Source organism: Seriola lalandi, unplaced genomic scaffold (genome assembly GCF_002814215.2).
Source record: "Seriola lalandi dorsalis isolate HSWRI2012SDOR001 ecotype SW California unplaced genomic scaffold, Sedor1 jcf7180002054502, whole genome shotgun sequence".
Lineage (NCBI taxonomy): Eukaryota > Metazoa > Chordata > Actinopteri > Carangiformes > Carangidae > Seriola > Seriola lalandi.
Window position 1 is genome coordinate 1,063,596 of NW_019525055.1, and position 21,159 is coordinate 1,084,754.

Genomic DNA, 21,159 nt, shown 5'->3' on the forward strand with positions numbered 1-21,159 from the left:
CTTTTTTTCTGCATGAGGGACCTATGACTGTCAAACAACACTTTTTTACCTGGATAATTTAAGCCTTCCCTTAAGCCCATTTTCACATCTACTCTACGTCACTATTTTGGGAACTTTGCTGTGGTGTTTTCAATATTTGAATGTATTTTTCTGACAGCCATTGGTTTCCACTCATTTCAGTAAAGTATAAAAATAGTAGGCTCTTGAAACTTGTTTACACGATCCATCAAAGTGAACATCAAAGTTACACTATCATTCTGGGCTAATGCAGTGCGGAGATTTCAGAATCTACACTTAAACTGCATTTAAGTCCAACAATGATGAAAAAAATTCCACAGCCGGAAAGGATTAGTCGATGCAATGATAGTCAAAAAATGAATCAGCAACAGTCTTGATAACCAATTAGTAGTTTAAGTCATCTTTGAAGCAAAAATACCCAAATTTCAGTGGTTTCAGCCTCACAAAAGTGTACAGTATATTCACTGGTTTTCTTAAGTCTTATATGACAGTGGATTGACTATATTTGGTTTTAGACATAACAAGTAATTTTCTTCCACCATTTTCTGATCATTTATAACAATTAATTGACTAATTGAAAAGAAAAACTCAAAAAACTACAAATGTGCACACATCCAAATCTTTCCAACAAATACTTGGAATGGTCCTTTTAGAGACTACTACTTTATTCTAGTCACTTACCCATCCATCCATAACTCCCTCCCTGCTTGTCTTCATGCCCTCATCCATGCATTCTTCTGCACATCCCTCCATCATTCTTATCCATCCCTCAAGTCTATAAAAACGTCTGATGTTTGCATCTGTGGTCGGCCGAATTGTTTAGTCGTGATTTGTAATGTAAATATGTGGCTGCGTATGAGAGCACCGCTCCCTCTGGACGCCCCCTGAACACACACAAACATGAGGACACTTAGTCACACACACACACACACACACACACACACACACACACACACACACACACACACACACACACACACACATTGCATATTCAGAAAAAACAACCAGCAGCTGCCTGGCTCAGCTCCGTTACTCCTACTAAGCCATAATTGTTCCCGGGCCTTTACTCTCTCAGTACTGGTCCATCCGAGCCAAGCGGCTAACCATCAGCAGCCCTTATGGCTCGCTTCGCCTCCAGGCTCCAACCACCCTATGATGGAGCCGATAGTCTCCGCACAACATACAGGGCACAGCACGGACAACAATTGAAAACAAAGATGCATGTTCCATTTTTACATGATTTAATCATTTACGGACCGGAGCCCTGCCATATCGGAGGTCTTTTTTTGCTTTCTTTCCCCACCAACAGCTTGTTACATATCTGAAAGTCCGACTTTGCTGCTGCTGCTGTTTCTTAATAGGGTCACAGCAAATGATCTGTTGACTAATCTGTTGGTTACTTTGTCAATCCTATAAATTATCAGAAAATAAGGACTGTGTATCTAACCAACCACTGTATGAAATGTTCACTTGATGAACCACTTAAATCACTAAATTCATCATGAATTGTTATTTAAGATGTTCTTTGGTAAATAAAGTAATTGTTGCAGCACCTTAACATTAACTTAATAACACTGGCTAAATACTGAATATGTTACAGCAGTAGACAAACAATCTAACCTCAAGGTTTATTTAGTGGCTGACCTGGAGCTGTCAATCAGATCACACGATCTTCATCAGCAAAGTTTGCACAACTGTCACAGGATTGTTTTTTTCCTGAGCTCTTTCAGAACTTCTCATCAATATTGGCTGAAAATTTGAAAGATGAGGATCATGTGATGGAATTGAAAGGTCCAGAACAGCTATGGCTAAATGCAATTTGAGATGAGATTGTCTTGTCAACCTATATCGACATAACTCTGAATGTATGGAGTTTTCTTAATTAAAAATTAGTAGCAAACTACACTGTTGGTGCAGGAAGCAACTTGCTCTTTAGAGTCAATTGGCAATAAGTAACACTAAGCTAGCAAGCCTGCAGTACAGACATTATTAATCCATTTAGAATAAAAAAAATCACCAATAAAACAAACTGTCTGCATCTCATCTTTTCACTCTCACAACATCTCTCCCACTATCTGTATTTATTTGTTTCTTAGTCTAAAAGTCCCTTCCTATCTCTCTCCCCCTCATTCCCTCACTCGTTTAATCTTAGTCCAAAAGAAACATGGTGTGGAACCAGAAAACCAAACAGCTCAACTGAAGCCAAACCAGACATCACTGCTCCCATCCTGGACTCCTTCCCTCCTTTCCTGCCTCTAGCTACTGAACGAAATGCCACTGCAAAGCACGAACAGGCTTTCATCCCATTACTTCACTGATCAAACTCTGTGATTTTTTCCATCACTGGTTCATGACGAAGCACCTCATCCACTGCCAGCATGTTATGAGATAATTTGATGTCGTGCAACAAGGTTTGTGAATTTCCAAGACGTCTGCTTTGCTCCACTGCTTATCTGTTCTTTCATGCAACACTTTAACACCTGGGAAATGCAGCCTTAAATGTGACGTCTCTCCATGACAACCGGGGATGAATGTGCTAATTTGGAGCATCTTGAGTTTCCTACACATTTGTTGCTTGGCTGATGAGTCAGAAAAGCAACTGATAAATCCACAAGAAGCAAAACATGACAAAATCCTCAAACATTGTTACAGGTTTAAAAAACTGACTCCAATTAATTATCAGTACTGCTTTAAGTGTATTTTATCTCTTAAGTGTTATGAATGACTTTCCATTGTAGGTCACATGCTTCTGCAGACAGTAACTTCTCCTCATTTAAAGCAGCAAAAGGAAGAAAAAAAAAAAGGAGATGCAGTTGAGCAAGTGAACCTTTAAAATTTTCCACCAGCAACACAAAAGCAGCACGCAGGGTGGAGCAGTGTGTAGTGTACGTGTGTTTGTGTATGTGTGTGTGTGTATGTGTTTGCTGTTCAGGTGACAATAAGACTCGAGGCCTTTATTTTCCATGGTAAACCACAACAGGCTTAACCTCGTCTAACTGTACACAACGAACACAGGCACACACCTAAATGATGCACTTGCACGCACACACACACACAGAGAGCAGAGAAGGCGGAGAAGACCCCTCAGTACACTTTTGTATAGCAAATAAAAAAATTGAAGTGTTGCTCATCTCACTCAGCTTCAAATAACATTTGAATACAGCTACTGCAGTTGGTAGTAATCTTTCTCTTGCCATAAGGAATAACTAAAGTCATGATTGTAATATCAAGGTTATATTTTATGTAACAGCATGTCACATTCATCCGGCCTTTTTTTCCTACTTTCCATATTTCTCCACAGTTGTATATACTGTACATGCACATATATACGTATTTCTACGTACGGTATGTCTGCAGTTGTATGTATGCTCATATCTGTTTCACTTATTTATCTATATATATTTTTGTAATTTTATGTCTGCCAGAGCAGAAATCAAGCAATGGAAACTTAAAAAAGGAAACGAAAAAAAATCCTGTGTGTTTTTGAGCAACTAAGAAGTTTTTAACATTGACACAAAATATTCCGTTTTCATTTTCAACAACAGATGAATCCATTCCCCGGTACGTGCAGTTTTGTCTTAATATACTTGGAATGATCACTTATTGCACTATAGATTATTTTATGTGTTTTTCATGCTGATAATCCTGAGTTATTGTACGGTTTTTGAATGACGATTTGTCATCTTGGAACCCGACTGTTCTAAAAAAAAAAAAAAACTAAGTGGCAGTGAGGAGTCTCCAGGGACACTTGGGGGACTTTCTCTCTCTGTGGTGAAATGCACAAAAGGAAAAAAAAGAAAAAAAGAAGTCAAGTCTTCTTCCTTGCTTCCTCTAATCAAAACAGCATACCACTGACTTGATGTTCAGTTAATGGATGCTTAATTGAAACCAGTATTCCCTCTATTGGCCTGGGATTAATGTGACTCTGCGGGGAGATCAACTGGAGCCTGGATGGCACTCATGCTGCGCTGCTTGTTTGTGACAGTGTCAGAGTTATAGGCGGCCTTTAATTGGCAGTATTAAGACCCCGGGCGCACTTTTAAAAGAAAAACAGAGAAGACACTAGAGTGAGAGATGAGGTGAATGAGAGAGACGAAAACAGAACGACTATGAGGCATAAAGAGAGTCAAGGAGGAGTGATAGTCGCGTTGCTCTGCGGCGCAGCGGGGGAGTATGAGTCCTCTGGGGTCCTGACAATGGGCTGACTGTGCCTGCGCCTGCTGTAAATCTGCTCCTGTCTGGAGGGGAGAGTCATCAAGGGGACCATAAAAACGTCATCGATGGAGTCTGTCTGTCTGACTGAATGTCTGTCTGTCAGAAAAAAGCCCATCCTTTACCATTCCCTCTGAACGAAAGAAAAAAAACAATTTTATCGATGGCGCCTGGTTGATCTAAACAAACAATAATACATTTATGATCATATTCATTGTTTGTTTCTCTATCAATAACTTTTACTTTATGGAGGTTTCAGAGTATATTTGGCCAAATACAATAAGTGTTGAACTGAAAATCTTTCAGCAGCGTTACGGAGATGTACTGACAGCTTCATAGTGACATGATACACACAGGTTTAATTGCCTTTTTCTAGCCCACGTCTTCATTTATGGATTGATTGACTGATTTCATAGGTTTTGACTGGTGCTTCAAATGATGTTTAGTGTGCAGTTGAGTAATATGTGACATTACAGCTGTTCAATTCTACAAAAAGCTGTTTTTCATACTGTACTTTCCCCCGAGTTATCTTGTCACCCTGAGGGACATTAAAGTGTAAGAAATACACTTCTCTAGAAACCAAGACATGGGATTGATCAATATGATTCTTATTTCTTTATAATTAAAATCAGTCAAGATAGTCGATTTTTGTCGATGGTTGAATTCCCTCTGCATTAATAGGGTGCTCTGCTTAAGTAACAATAAGTAAAAAAAAATACACACGAACAAAAACACAACAATATGACTTTGGTTCATTATTATCAATGGTGTATTTCTAGGTTTCAGTGTGCAAAACACACACATCTTTCTTGTCCAAGTTCTGAGTCTAAAACACTGCAACTGTGAATTCTGGATGTTGGAAGGTCCCTTTAAAATTCATGTTTTATTACACAAGAACAAAAAAAAGCAGAGTGGTTCAAGCCCAAATAGACTCTTACAGAGGAATACAATTTGGGCTTGAAAGGTTGTACTTTCAAGCGGGGCGTTCAATGATTAAAATGTGGCAAGAGGATGAAATGTCTTTCTTGTGCAGCAGTGGTGAAGGGAAAATCCTCCTCATCAGCTGTGGTTGACCCAGTTTGCTATCTTATATTTAATAAAAGCTTAATATTTGTGTAATAGAAAACAGAAGCTACGAAAGAGGGGCATCTTGTAACTCAGTGCAGGCCAAGGGGGGAAAAAAAAAAAAAAAATCTATAAAAAACAAACAAAGTGAAAATGATTCAGTCTCGATCATTTTGACTGTGACAGCACTGCCCACTTTGGTTTCTTCAAACAAATCCACTTCCTATTGATGAAAGTAAAAACTGACTTTCGAGATTCGAATTAGCCCTGGATTTGTGTTCCTTTTCCTTGAGTGCAGTGGTGAAACGGTTAAAGGTGTTCATAAGGTGCCAGAGTCTCTTTCAGCTGGGGCTGTGGTTTTTGCTTTACCAGGTGCACAAAGCGGTTACCGGCTTCTCATTGTTTACTGCTAACTCCCTTCCGCTACTGCAGTTATCTTCTCTTCCTTCATTGTTCTCGCTCTATCAATCGTTCAGCCTCGTTCAATTTCACTCACACTCGTTTGCAACCACTTTCTCCTCTTTCTCCAACATCTTTTTCCTGCTTCTGATCAACCAAATCTGTAGTCATCTGATAAATCAAATGATGCGTTTCTTTTGTTCTTCACTTCCTGCCCACCCACCTCTTCCCTTTCATCTGTCCTTGTGTGCATACAGTGTTTCCCACATACATGTCCTGTACTATGTGCAACACCTACACCATCACGCACACGCACTCCCCCCACACACACACCAACCACAGTGCAGCGTTCATCACAGTTGCTCTAGTTTTTGTTTGGCCTTGAAAAATGCTCACACAAGCCGATTTACCACAGCACCTTCACACACCTACACACACATATGCTGATTAAAAATGCTTTGAGCTTCATTACTTCCTGAAACTAAACATATTAAGTGCTGGCTGTGAGTGACAACTACTTTGTGTCTGGATTTGTCACTGAAGCATCTTGTTTTTGTTTTTTTCTGTCTTCCTTTTCACATTCCACTCCTCTTTCTACTTCCTTTTGTTCTCCTCCCTTAACCCCTCCCTTCCTCTTTCGAGACAACATCACCCCTCCTTGTTTCCTCAAGGCCACTACTCTCTTCTCTTTTCCATTGAATCTGAAATCCTGACGCAGTTATCAGATTCCCGGTCAACACTTTCTCAATGTCTTTGTCTTCTCGCTCCATCACAGAGTTAAGGCCGATGGGAAAAAAATACACTCACATCGCGTGTCTGCCTGTGTTTGTGTACGAGTGTTACGTCTCTTGAAAGCCTGAGAGTTTTCTCCCTGTAGACCTGAAAAGGTTCCCATGACCACAAAACGTGGCGATGGGTGTCTTTCCGTACTTTACAAAACAGGGAGAAACAAAGGTAGGAAATCAATTTGACGCATGACCGAGCTCCTTACGAGGAAACCTGTTGAAGAGGGAATTCCTCCCTTTCCCTTTTCTGGCTTAAAAATGACATTAACACATGGACGCAGTGCCAAAACATATGAGCTTACACAGACTGAAGAAATCATATCGTGCAAACACCTCTAGCGCTGGGCAGCTATACACATTCAGCTCATTTTACTGCTTCTGTGAATGGCACAACACGGTCATTTTAACATGGCTAACGTAACTATGTCAAACTACTAACTCGGTCACTGACACGCTTGACATCGCCACAGCTAGTGGAAATCTGCTTTACAGCACAAAGTAGGAAGAGGGTGCTAGTCCTCTCTCTGCGCAGTCAGAGATGCCATGTAGTAAGAACAAATTCAGAGGACGGACTCTTACAGTACAGAAACAGTACAGTGACAATACATATGGAGTTTATGGGAAATTTGTTTTTTACTTTTAGGAACAACAAGAATGATATCAATAATATCACAAGCAAGCATTGCATGATATGATGATAAAAACCATGAGACTGAATTTTTATAAAAGAGACCGATTTAAAGATTTCCTTTTACCGAGGTTCCTTTCGTCCGAGGTTCCCGCTCACACCTTCTCTTAGTGTCAGTCATTTTTTAAAAACATACAGCCATATTTTAGCTTTCGTAATACTTTGCAGACTTCAAAACGAAATGTTCAGGTAACCTTAAAATTCATTGCTGTGCCTTACAAAATACATGTTCGCATTGAGTTGCACTGGATTGGTTACCAGGACAGATGTCCCGCCCACGAGTGGCTCTGATGGGACAGACCCTGAAGCAAACCAAACTTCTGACCAAAACCGTGAAATATGTGGTTCCTGAGTGTGAAAAATGATGTGGACACTGCACACTTGAACAAGTTGACTTTCACAGTTTTCCAAATAATGCCGAACAGCGCAGGTTACAGCTCATAGAAATCCAACATCCAGAATACAATAGCAACCCACAAGAGGAGGTTAAGTCCATGGAAACTGTCTTTCCATGGAGTAAAGTTACTGGAAACACCAGCAGCCATGGTGAGCACTTCCTCAGCAGTGCAGACACAGGTAAGAAAACAAGTCTTATTTTGTAGAAAGTGTAATTGTCTTCTCGTCAGAGCTCGTCATCATCATATTCACTGCCTGGCATTTTCTTTTGAGAGCAGGTAGACAGGCACGTAGACACTGCTGTTAAACCGTAGTGTCTTGTTTTCTATCTCCACGCATATTAGATTCAGGGTATTTGACGTGTGGGCTGGAGTTGTTTGATGGCACTTTTGACTGAGCTGTGCTGAGTAATGGGCAGCAATATAACGAATAATGTAACTATCTATCTATTATTCTGGTGAGTAACTGGAAAAGTTACATCACAAAAGCGTAAAATCTCCAAGTGGGTGGTAGAAGATGTCACTCCACCATCAGCTTGAACTCTACTGGAGGGATGATCCAAAAAGATATTTCCTCATTTGGTGTTTGGAAGATAGCAATGGAGACTGCAAACCAGTCACTCAAAAATCCCCCATAGCTGATGGTCTGGGTTGAGATCTGCTGACTGTGAAGGCCATACCGTAGGATTCAGATCATTTTCATACCCATCAAACCATTCAGTGACCCCCTCGTGCAGTGTATGTTTCCTCTCAACACTTTTAAATAGAAGACATCGTCAGTTAGCGGATGCGTAGAAATGCATCACTAGGTCTAATCTTGAAATTACTGTATGGAAACAGCTGCATTTGTTGTTTCTACACTCACTCCACTAAATCTGGCACCTGTCTGCATAGATAAGATAACTGAATGTCTTGTTAAGAGTTCTTAAGACAAGGCATCATAAGCAATTTGATGGCTAAACCTTAGATGTAGCATGGTGTAAATGTGAACAAGTTAAACAATTACATCTAAAAAGATCAATTAACTTCACCAGGGAAACAATGACAGTAATAATAATACGATTGGTAGGGTCTCCTTGTCAAACAATGCACACTGTGTGTTAAACTGTTTCTGTGTTGTGTGTGTGTCTATGATATATGTTAATGTGTCAAAGTGCATGGAGAGAGAAGGAAATAAAGCTATATAATACTACTGCTAGTGCGTGTGAGGATGGGGGTGTACATAAGTGTGTTTCTTTGTGTGGTAAATGTGTGTGCGATATTAGTATACAGGTGTTAACTCAGTAGTGTTGGACTTTTGTATGTATATTTATATGTTACTGTGTGTGTGTGTGTGTGTGTGTACACACACAGTATACATAGAGTGTATAAAGGCAGAGACTGCCTCCTTCCCTTAGCAGATGAGTATCATATGAGGGAGGATTAGACTTCTGCTTCTGTGTGTGCATGTGTGTGCATGTGTGTGCATGTGTGTTTGAGATGACAGCCATGTGTGCTGGGCTGCTTCATGCGGCTGTGGAGGCTCCAGCTGGTCTGGGCAGAGCCACGGGTACGGGGTGGAGAGGGGTGGAGGAGGAGGATGGGGTTTGAGTTTCATTTAGTCGACTATTTTTATGAACACTATTTTAATAAAGTGCATATTAAAATGATGATAAAGGCCGGGCAAGGAGGCTGAGGTTTGGAGGGTGGGACGAGTGGGGTAAAGGAAGATATTTCAGTATGCTATGAATTAGTAATATCAAGACACTAAATGTGGACACTTATTCACACTGAAAACCACATGATGATTTACCAAATTATCTTGTAGTTTATCCTTGAGTCACAGGTCAGGTAAACTATATGTAACTAACAAGGCTGTCAGATAAGACAGTTAAGAGTCAACCAACAAGATCTATACCAGAGGTACAGTCACTGTAGGGCTGCATGATACGACCTGAGAGCACATTAAACTGAAAGATTAATCTAAACATTGATTAATGTAATGAAGTTATTCAGTATTTTGTGTTGGCATTGTTTTTATATGTTTGTATGGAAGAAAGGAATAGTTTGAGCTTTTGGGAAATAGGCTTATTCACCTTCTGGTAGACAATTAGATGAAAAGATCAATACCACTACAGCATCTATCAGTTAAATATTAAATGTGAGCATTTTCCGGTTTTCAAATAGTCTAAGATTTAAAAAAATATATATTTGAGTTTTGGACCGTTGCTCAGACAAAACAAGCAATTTGAACCTGTCAGCTTGGGCTTTGGGGAAACTGTGAAGGGCATCTTTTAAATATTTCATGACATTTTAAGCACGAAACAATGAATCAGTCATTATTTACTGCATAAACAAAACACTCTCATGGCGCCTTTATAAAAAAGAAGTTCTTATTCATAGGGATCACAGGCTCTTTATTCGTATTTGTACAGTTTCTACTGTTGTACTTGAACAGTACTTGCACAGAGGGACTCCCAATTCAAGCAAGAGTACAATACATTTGAATTCCCAGATTAAAAGCAGCACAAAGAGGACAGAAAGTCAGTTACAGTAGATGAGTAGAAATGTATCACCAAGTCTCATCTTGAAATGTTCTGTTGGTGCACTAATAAATAAAAATCAAGACCAAGAAAAGCTGAACAACACACGCTGACATGCACCTAAAATAATCAAAGCACTGTATCTACTATAGTATTATACTACACCCTATTCCAGATCCACAATCAAAATGAGATGTGAAGTGAGTTACCACCCCTCTAGAAACACACACACACACACACACACACACACACACACACACACACACACACACCCACACACCCACACACACCGAGTCTCTCTCAGTAGGAGAGAGTAAACAGGTTGTAAACTTCCTTACAAGGACAGATGAAAGAGGCCGATCACATGGCAAATTGTCATCTATGATAACATAAGGGCGTCACACTGACTCTGTTTGCAAACAGTAAAAGCCCTGGCACAAAGGCAAACACACCATGTGTGGCTGAGACTGCAAGCTCATATAATGTCAAAATCAACATGAGTGGAGGTAAATGACCCCTTACATTTCATTACAGAAATAATAATTTTTTGGTGGATATTTTAGCGTCTCTGTTGTGTCAAAGGTTTAACTTCTTAACTTTCTTCAATACTGCTTTGAAAGTCATGTGCGTTTGCTGGATGTGCAAGATGCGAGATGTGGCCCGAAGATGAAGCTAAGCTTAAGTTTCCGTGTTGATCTTGAGCAGGGTGTTTTTAGTGATTGGGCTTTGCACAATCATTTCATTCCACCTTTTCATGTCACATTGGTGTAAATGATCTGACATACAGCTCATCAAGGCAAATTCCTGGTTAAGTGAATGCACCTAAGATTTATTCTTGAAAGAATCTAATTTCATTTGGTTTCATTTTTTTTTTTGGAAAGTACTGGGTAATTATGTATGTGAGCACATTGCAATATGTGGAGTGTCAACCTCTACTAATCTAGAGAGGTAGTGACTGTTTAACACGCTGATTATTGACAGTAGCAAAAAGGAAATGAAACAAGACTAATTCCCACAGGTCATGTGATTTCTTAAAAAAAACCTCTCATTCTCACAGAAACCCACAGAGTATAATCACCATCATTTGATTTGTCAGAAAACAGCTGCAAACCTGTCAGGAATTTATATTCAATGTGTATATTCTCTTATGAACACTTTGGACAATTCAAGCTGGAAATAAATGCTCTTGAAATGACAAAACTGGATGCTGCAGGTTTCCAATGACAGTAATACAGATTCCGAATTGGATTAAATAGATATATACACTGTAGTTTATTTATGCAAAATTAACATACTGTGAGTAATAAAGAAAAGGTAGATGCATGGATTTAGTAAAAGTGGATGCAGACACGTGCTTATCACAGATTTATCAATGCATGGATTAAAACTGTTTGATCTGAATGTCTATTCTTTCATTTGCAGGTAGACAAATTAAAAAAGCCTTTGTGTTATTACAGCTAAATGTTCCCCGAGGCATTTTAATTGTTTATTTGAATACATGCACACACTTAATAATAACAAAAGCCAGTATTTCCACTTCAAATGTCACAAGATACACGCAGGCTAAAAGGCAGAGATTTATTTGTGTACATTGAAACTCCTCACTGACCCGGGACATGGGAGGGAGGAGGGTTTCAACATGTTTGCAGGTTGTGAGAGTGGCCCACTAATCCACAAACTTTGTGACATGGGTGCGTGTTTACAGGTCTAATTAAAGTGACCGGCTAAACAAAGCTGTTTCTGATAACTATGGCTGAGGATATCAGCAATATTGAGGACTCATTGAGCTCATTAATTACATTACAATTGTCTTTTCTAAAGCCTAACCACATTTTTTTAAGCTTCATATATTCGGAAGGAGTTCCAATCCACAACCTGAAGGTCTCAGAGTGATTTACTAGTGCTTTAAATTGTGCAGACTTTGTTGTGGGTTTCATATTTTTATTAAATGATCCGACAACCTTCAAACAAACTAGGTGTGCAGCATGAATGAGTAGGTATGTGTGACTACTTTGATATCCACTGGTGTGGAGGAGAGACAATGCTGTCACTGATTAACTGCAAGCTGAGAACACACATCTGGGAGGCCTGGACAGCTCACTCTGTAAACAACAACACAGGGGAAACTGCATGGTTTCGCTCTATCGGCCAATGACTCACCTTAGTGTATCATCCCGCAACTCACACATGCGCGCACACACACACACACACACACACACACACACACACACACACACGCACACGAACACCTCCTGAAGACCTCCCAGACAAATACTGGGGCCCAAACAATAAGTTCCTCTCTCTCACTTCCTCTTATTAAATTTTAAATAAACAAAGGCTGTCCATCTTAAATGTGACCACCATAGCTCAAATTAACTGGAAGTGCTGAGAGTTGTAGGATTCCATCGCAGTGAAAAAGAAGCAACAGTTAAACCTGTTACTCTCTCTTTCACTACTCTTCTCACACGGTTTTAAACGATGAGTGGACTTGTGACACACAAAGGTGACTCAGGCGCAACTCTAAACTCGTCATTTGACCTCTCTCCACCCTCCCTCGAAATCCCAGCAAGGAATGACTTGTCTATACACCTTAAAGTATCAAGAGAGAGGCCACAAGAAAGTGAACACATAAAAAAAAACTGCTCATCTCCCAATGTGCAGTAAAGTGGCAAATCCTCAAATTTAACAATCTGGAGTCTGAGAATGTGATACATAAATGCCTGTAACCATTAAGTATCTAACTGAATCTCGCCTGAACTGCATGCTCCATACCACCGGGTCAGAGTTAGTCTGATATGTTGCATTACAACAGAGCGGGAGATCACTTTACAGCATGAAAATTGAAGATGGCCACTAAAATGAAGCTGAAACTCTCACTTTTTGTTTCAGTGGCTGATGGCAGCAAAAGTGAAAGGTAGATGGGAAAAAAAACCCATCCTTCAACACGTTTGACCTCTAGCATCGTCTTGGTGACAGGAAGCGGGGGAGGAATTATGGGAAATGTGGTCTTACTTTAGAGAAACATAAGCACTAGCAACCACCACATGAGGTTACCAACCGTCTCCGCTTCTTGTTCTTAGTTATTCCCATACCAACTGCAGCAAGGTATCAAAATCAATTTGATGTTCTGCTCAGAGATGGTTTGTGTGAACAAAAACAGTCGACATATCACATTTTGTCTGTGTTGACACGTTTGAATGTATAAAACGAGAAAAACAGTTAATAATATCAATCAAACAAACCCACACTTCCTTTGCCAACACCTGTCTTTTACTGCTCTACCATTTCCCCCGTCCTACCTTCCCTATGCGGGAGAAAGAAATAAGTGGATGAATAATTACAGGTGTAAACACCTCGGGGCCATCCAAGGGGGTTTTTTCCTCTTCTGATATTCTTTTAACATTTCCGCTCTTGAAATAGTCTTCCGAACAGTTTTTCTTTAGGTGTCTTCACAGCCCGCAACTTCAAAGTCGGCAGGGCGATGAGAAAGCTCTTATGGTCATTTGTATTTTAATCTCCCTCCCCTCCCTTTCCCCTCCCTCTATAATGCTCTCTTTACCTCTCCAGCCCTCCGTCTTTAAACTCTCTCTTTATGGTCTATTTATCTGTCTAGATCCAAATTTATTTTGATCTTTTGCTTATATTTCTTGTCCCTCTCCGAAGCAGCAGGGGCCCCGATCTCCCTAAGACTGATTGAACATGCCAACCACTCACACACAAGTCCACACACTCACACAGATATTTAGTAATTAAATGTATATCTGCGATCCGAGAGAAAGCACTGGTTTGGGATTTCTCTACGAGAGATATAATGACTTTTCCTTGGTATTTCATGTCTTTCATTGACACATGATGCTGGTTAAACGTAGACATCAGAGGCTTCATTGGCTTTTCGCTCCAGATTAGCACTGAAGCAATTTATCCATTAACCAATTAGTTGATCAAAACAAGGTAATGGGCTAAAATTTTGATAAATTGACAATTTGAATTATCTTCAGTTGCAGCCCTTCTCCTGATCTCATTAGGTCAGGAAACCACTGAACATATACATACATTTTATTTCTCTCTGATTTACTAACTTTTAAGTACTGTCAAGGATGATGTTAGAGCATCAACCGTGTGCAAACCTGTGTTTTTTCATTCTTCTGCAAGGCATTTTCAAGGTTCAAATGCTTATTATTTGATGTGAATGAGGAAAGAAGAACAAGGATTTTTGCATGTTTGCCAAAGAGCAACAATGGAGATTTGCTGCCCTATTGTCAACCTCATTTCACTCAATAATCTGAGACTATAAACAATCATAATCTCGCACTTACATACATCACCACAATGGCCAGTTAAGACTCTGCCAGTTCCACCGTCCCATAGCTCTCAACACACTAGAAACTCCAACACTGGTAGCTTTTTTACACATGTCTTTTACTTGGACAATATGTATGTGAAGTAACATAGATGTTACTTTAAACTTGTCTTGATGTGTATATATATATAATATGTTGTTTTTTTTTTGTTTTTTTTTTTTAAAACAGTACTTAAAACAACATTTGGAGATGCAAGGTTTCCATCCGACCCCAGCTTTTGCTGCCTTATCGTGAAAGCTGCTTTTCTTTTAGGCCTCTTAAATCCAAGCGGCAGGGTCCTTATCGTAGCCAGTCAGAGGCAGGGAGGCCCCAGTGCTGCTCATCCCAGCCCCTGGGTCTGTGTGAAGGGGGGATTAGGGAGGCCTCAGCCTGTGTTGCTGCCATTGTTTACCAAGGGACTAGGGGCTGGCTGAATAACCCCCCTGTCAACACCACAGTACAATGGGAAACAAGGAAGTGGCAAGATCCTAGAGACTTGCACACACACATACCCTTCCCTTGATCTTGGAGGATCGACCTGGTATTATTTGAAAGATACAAGGAGGCGGAAAAGGGGATGGGGAGGGGAGCTTGTTAGCAACAGCAACTGATTTCTGAATGGAGGCAAGGAAGAGGCGGAGGCATATGAAAAAGTTTATGTGCTACAAACACGAGTCTTTAACTTCCACCAACATAATAAAAAATGAAAATGCAAACAAGCCATCAGTTGAAGTGGGAAAACACAGTAAAACTGCCATTTCCTTGTATGTTGTTAGATTTGGAAATTCTAACAACACTGGTTTGGTTTGCTTAAAAACCATGAAGGGACACTTTGACAGCTGAGATAGTTGAGATTTTCGAAGCTTAGCAATTAGAGTCTTGGCAATGACGACGTTTTACCCCTACCTTTCCCAAACATGTAAACTGTCTCTTAGCAGCCTTCCTGTCAATTTTCAATATTAGTCTGTGAAATGAGATGTCAAATGAGCAGGAATTTCCCCCAAATGATACAACAATGCTGCCCTTTCTACACAGCGCTGCTATATGCTGACTTGTAAATTCCGGTGACTAAGTTTACATGTTGTCAAAAAGCATTGTAAACAAACATTTTACTGTTTTCCCAAATTAACAGTAAGCCTTTTACAGTCAATGTCCAGGTACAGTGAGCGGGAAAGTGTTGTAGAGCAGTGTATTGTCTTCTGAGCTTGTTGACGTCTTCTCATGACCACATCACAGGGAGTTTCACAGCCTCTCTGACAATGAATAAAACTGCATGCAGCAGAATATCAGTCATTTAACAGCCTCTCAATTTTCAGACAATAACCTGCCAAAAAGGTCTCCACAGGGAGCTTCATCATTCCTTGTTACATTAAGAAGTTTAATTGTGTGTTTTTTTTTTTAAGGTTTTCAGATGGAAAAATCCACTTTGATTTAAACAAGTTAAGGCTACTCTAAAATGCAAACTTCAATCCAAAATGGTGTTTTCAAACTGAACGAAAGGAGACAGTAGACACAACAAACTCATATGGGTATACATTACTAATAACCACAAATCTTTGACCAAACACCCACCAATCTCTGACAAGAATCAGGCAACATGACTTCTTCTAATACTTTGCTCCTGCTCTTACTTTGATCTCACACAGAGGAGTCATTCCGTTTTCTGCCATCATTTGTTTTATCAGAGCTCAAGTCCACTGCAGCAAAGCAGGAATAACAATAACTAGAATTAACATTAATCAAACTTTTATTGTGAAGCAGCTGCAGGAAGTGGAGCTTGAGTTATGGAAGTGAAAGGATAACTATTGTTCATTGTTCAGTTAATAGTGCTCCGTAGCAAGAGGTTCTGAAATATTATACTGCAGGTGAACTGTTGCATGAAGTTTGGTCTATTAATAACCAAAACCATTTGTTTCTCCTCCATCCCTATAAATAACTAATACTAATACACTAATATCAGAACTTTTAGGGGAAACACTAATCTGTTAGACTGTTATCTGTTTATGAGCAAAGACCTTTATTTAAAAAGGTATGGTCATAAGGTTAATAGCAAGCTGAAATGAATGCAAACAGACCACAACATAGAAACACTGTCATTCACTCTCACACTGTTCTTCTTCTCTCCTTCCCAAGCCCTTCTGTCTATTCATTCTCTGTCCACTTTCTATGAAAACTCTTTCACAAACCATAATCAGCAGCTACTAACACGATGATGATAATGTAACACATCAGCAACACTGCAGCACTCCCTGAGCTGGTAAAGATTCAGCAAGTTGCTTAAAAACATTTCAGCAGGGTGGTTGCTTTCTGACAGCCAGGTCCTTCAGGTTGAGTGTGATGTTCCTATGCCTATTATGCTTCCCTGTAACTCAAGATTAATGCGGATTCTGGAGCTTTGTAAGAGTAAAAAAAAATGAAGAAAGAAAGCTGAACTGGAGGAAATCGATGCTTAGATCCAACTAGGATGATGAAAACAGCACAGATGAAAAAAAAAAAAATAAAAAAAATAAAAAAGAGGTGGATACGTGCAAACAGCAAAGGGAGTTGGGAGAAAGATAGGTGGATGCTGAAGAGAGAAAAACACTCTGTTATTTTTATTGACAATCTCCCCTCTGCTGGGGTTTGACTCCTTGAGACGACAAAGACTGATGATCCCTTCAAAAACACTGTCTTCTGGTAATCCACAGCATTATACGCACAGCCAGTGAAGGTCTGACACACATGCAGCATCCACACAGTCTGGCTAAACACACACACACACACACGCACGCATGCATGCACACACACACAAAACATTAGCACACAAAACACACCATGAACCCTGGATACAAACACAAGCTTAAGGCAACAAACTTGAGGAGAAAACATGCAGATGAAGGCGCACACACACACACACACACACACACACACACACACACACACACACACACACACACAAAGCATGCCAAAACCTTAGATACATACAAATTACTTAGTGTAATGAACTTAAACAGCAACCACGCGCACACACAAACACAATATGCACTGCCTTACACACTCCGGATAAAGCTTTATCCAAAGACAACAAGTTGAGGGAGTTTAGTCTTATCTCTGAATCCCACAAATCTCCTTCTTTGGCCACTTCCTCTGAGAGGACGGCTGATATCTCCATTAATATAACAACAGTGAAATGCCCCATGAAATGCTGTAATACGAGTATTATCGCTGAATGGGAGAAGGAGCCTTTCCAGTGTACAGCCGCTTTGTAAAAATGACTTCTCACCAGAGAAGTGCGAGAACATGCGATGTTAACAAAACCACCAGAAAAACAAGGGGTGTAATTTATCCATCCTTTTGTCCACTTCAGAAAATCTTTTTCGGTTGAACATGGAAAATACCATGTTAATCTTTTTAGAACAACAGCAGCTCTTGGGGTTTCTTGTTTTTTGTTTTGTTTTGTTTTTTTTGCTCCTGTTCTATGTTCTATGAAATGCAATCTGACCCCTGATGGTCGTGGTTGTGCATCTTCAGACAGATTCAAACCTCCTTTGAGGGAGGCCAGTATTCAAATGTCATAAATAACCACACATAAAAAAAATACTCTTATGATGGAAGATAAACCCACATGGTTTACCCAAGGAAGGGGGAAAGAAACACACACAGGCAAATATTACAATTAATATCTGCCTTACAGTCATTCAGCTGATGCTCTCACAATGAGTTCAACAGTTTGCAGCAGTTTATGGGAACATGCAAAGGTTTTGAGAAACTGTTGTTTGTCAACTTAGCTGGTAAATTCTGAGAATATTCATTCTTCCACAGATGTATGTAAGATTACCATCACTGCCTCTCAACAAACTGGATGCAAAAACAGCAGATAATAACACAATAAGAGAATTAATCACACATTATTTTCAGGAATAATTGTTTAGCATACTTAAAACATCAGATAATCGACCCTAACAATTTCCCAGAGCCAAAGGAAATATCTTCAAATGTCATAGTTTGTCTGAGTAACGCTCTAAAACCAAAAGAGCTTCACATTTGATCAGCTGAAACTAGAGAATGTTAGAAATCACCTTAACAAATGATCCACTATCTCAGTGGTTGCCGATTAATTTACACTTGATCGATTAAGCGATTTACTGACTGATTATGAATAGATTGGCCAAATTGAATCAATATTTAATTTAATTTAAGTTAAATGCATCAACTTTTGGGACAACTCATCAACTCATTGATGAGATATCAACATGGGGCACAGGAGCAAAGACAGAGACAGCCAGAGACGGATGATTTAGTGTCTACATTCTTATCACTGGAAAGGCCCTATAAAATAATCAAAGCGGAAACAATTAGTCAATAAATCAACTGGACAAAAATTATCAACAATTCTTATAACTATGCTTCCATCTCCTTGAATGTGAGTATTTGCTGCTTTTTACATAATGTTTACATTAAATATTCATATATACATTTAGAAACTAAATGATTACTCAAAAAATATAATAGAAGGGTTTCTTCCTAGAAATGCCAACACTGTGATAAGAAACTACTTGCAAATTGTGAAACTTTCAAAGTCACTATGCCAAGACTGAAGGACAGCAGCCAGACACGAGATGTAACATGCGTCGCCGTGTCCCATATTAACATCACAACACTAGAAAAACACCAAACCGCCCTTTTTTTTTCTGTCAGACTCCCAGACCTATAGTTTCTGATCCATCTCTTCCATCCATAATCACCCCCCCCCCCCCCCCCCCCAAAAAAAAACTTCTTAACCACTATTCTCGGGCCTTTCAAGTGGCAGGTAGACGGGGCCTGATACGTCGCTACCGCTTCACAACCAGCGGGCTAATTACAAGGGAAGCAGCAACAAGTGAGCATTGTGTGGAGTCTCGAAGACACACAGGGAAAGAAAGTGCTCTTTATCTTGCCACCACTAACCCCCCACCCCACCCCCATCCCACCCTCAACAAACACAATCTCTGAGAGGCTTTGCGGTTGGCACTCCAGGGTTGGAGAAGAGAAGAGAAGAGAAGAGAAGAGAAGAGAAGAGAAGAGAAGAGAAGATTGTGAGAGAGAGATAAAAGAGGTGGAGACACATTGATGAACGACAAATACCATCACACTTGCTCACCGTGTTTGTCTAACGTGATGCCGGATGTACTGTGTTATGCAACGACAAGTATAAAGATGTTTAAGGAAATACGAGTACACTCGCTCGTACTAGTAGTTCATTCAATTATCTCAGTGTAGGTTTATGAGTGACAGACTTAAGGACGACGCTAACGTAAATGTTGTCTGTGTGTGTATCGTTCATGCTTTTAGGAATAAAAATAGGGCCCGAACAAGTAGTGCTAGCTTTCTGTCAGATTTTCTTTCCAATAGAAAATAAAAACATCTTTAAAAGACAATTTTTTTCCAAAAAATCAAAGCTTCTGGTTTAAAGTTAAACTAGACGAAGAACATATATATTATTCAAGTGTAAAAGTATTTTATAGTCCAATCGAGAATCGACATAGAGAGGGTTCCCTCTGTTTACTTGAAAGCTCTATTTCATATCATTGTATTTTACTTTATACTGTCAAACCTCTGGTGGAGAAATGGATTCACAGAAAAAGACAAGAGCTTAAAAAAATTTTTTTTTTTAAATTCCGTGGAGCTTGAGCTATTTTTAGGGGAATGATTTTATTTGGGAGAGTGTAACAACAATCAGCTTCTTTTTTTTGACCCTTCAACGACCCATTCAAAACATCCAGGGACTAACAGCTGGGTCAGACATTGAGGAAGACAGTGGTGCAAACATGGCTCAGAAACTTCAAGGTGTCATTAGAAAAAATGTAGTAACTAATTAAAAAAAAAAATAAAATCACATTTTCTGGCCATAAAGCCGATTCCTCATTCACTATGCCTCGTATTAGACCAGCCTACAGTAAATGTGATCTCACAAACAGGTGTCTCTGCTGTTTAGCAACGTCTTGTCGACTAGAGCAGGGGGTTAATTCAGGCAACAGGATTACACAGCACGTGAAAAATGAATTAGGCACAACCGCTCATGTTTGGTGCAATTAGTCAGCCTATCCATGGATATTGGTTCTTATGGGTGACTTGAAGGGATTTTATGATTAATTTTTTAGGGCTGTCTGGCTGGATGAGTGATACTGCATACTTGAAATCCTTCCACGAGTCTTTCTGATGTTTCTTTTAGCGGTTTAACACATAGAACAGCTATTAAGGCAGCAACAAACCTCTTGTCATTCACCCGGGTACAAACAGATGGAACACGTCATGTGAAACGGTTCATGATGACGACATCAATCATATTCCAACTTCAGCAAAGGCGTAAACAAAAACAAGCTCTTTTTCTGCTTTTCCCTCGTGAGGCTGCGGCACTTTGATTTCATTTCGCTGTGTTTTTAAGACCGCTTCATTTTATAAGGCAGTTAGAGGGGAAACAGCACAGTTCAAAGCCAAATTAGAACATATGTAAAGTTTGCGACTGATTTGCAGTGAGACTGTGATCTCACACTGACGGAGCCTCTTTGGAAACTAAATTAACCTTCACTGTGTTAACCTACCGGCAGGTTGATTTACTGTACAGATATATAAATTGATTGTTTCTGCTTTGCGGTGTGAAGAGGTGAGGGAGGTGTTTCTTGGGCTAAATTGACAGAGGTATATCAATTGCAAAAAAAAAAAAAAAAAGCTTAACTATTATCAATATTTAAAAATTCATATAGTACCTGTTTGCAG

General features: G+C 39.7%; 1 protein-coding gene across 1 annotated transcript in view; it reads right to left on the reverse strand.

Annotated features, from left to right (window-relative positions):
• tcf7 (transcription factor 7) overlaps window positions 1-21,159 on the reverse strand; it is a 73,089-nt gene that overhangs the window by 48,600 nt on the left and 3,330 nt on the right. The gene's annotated exons all lie outside the window — the stretch shown is intronic.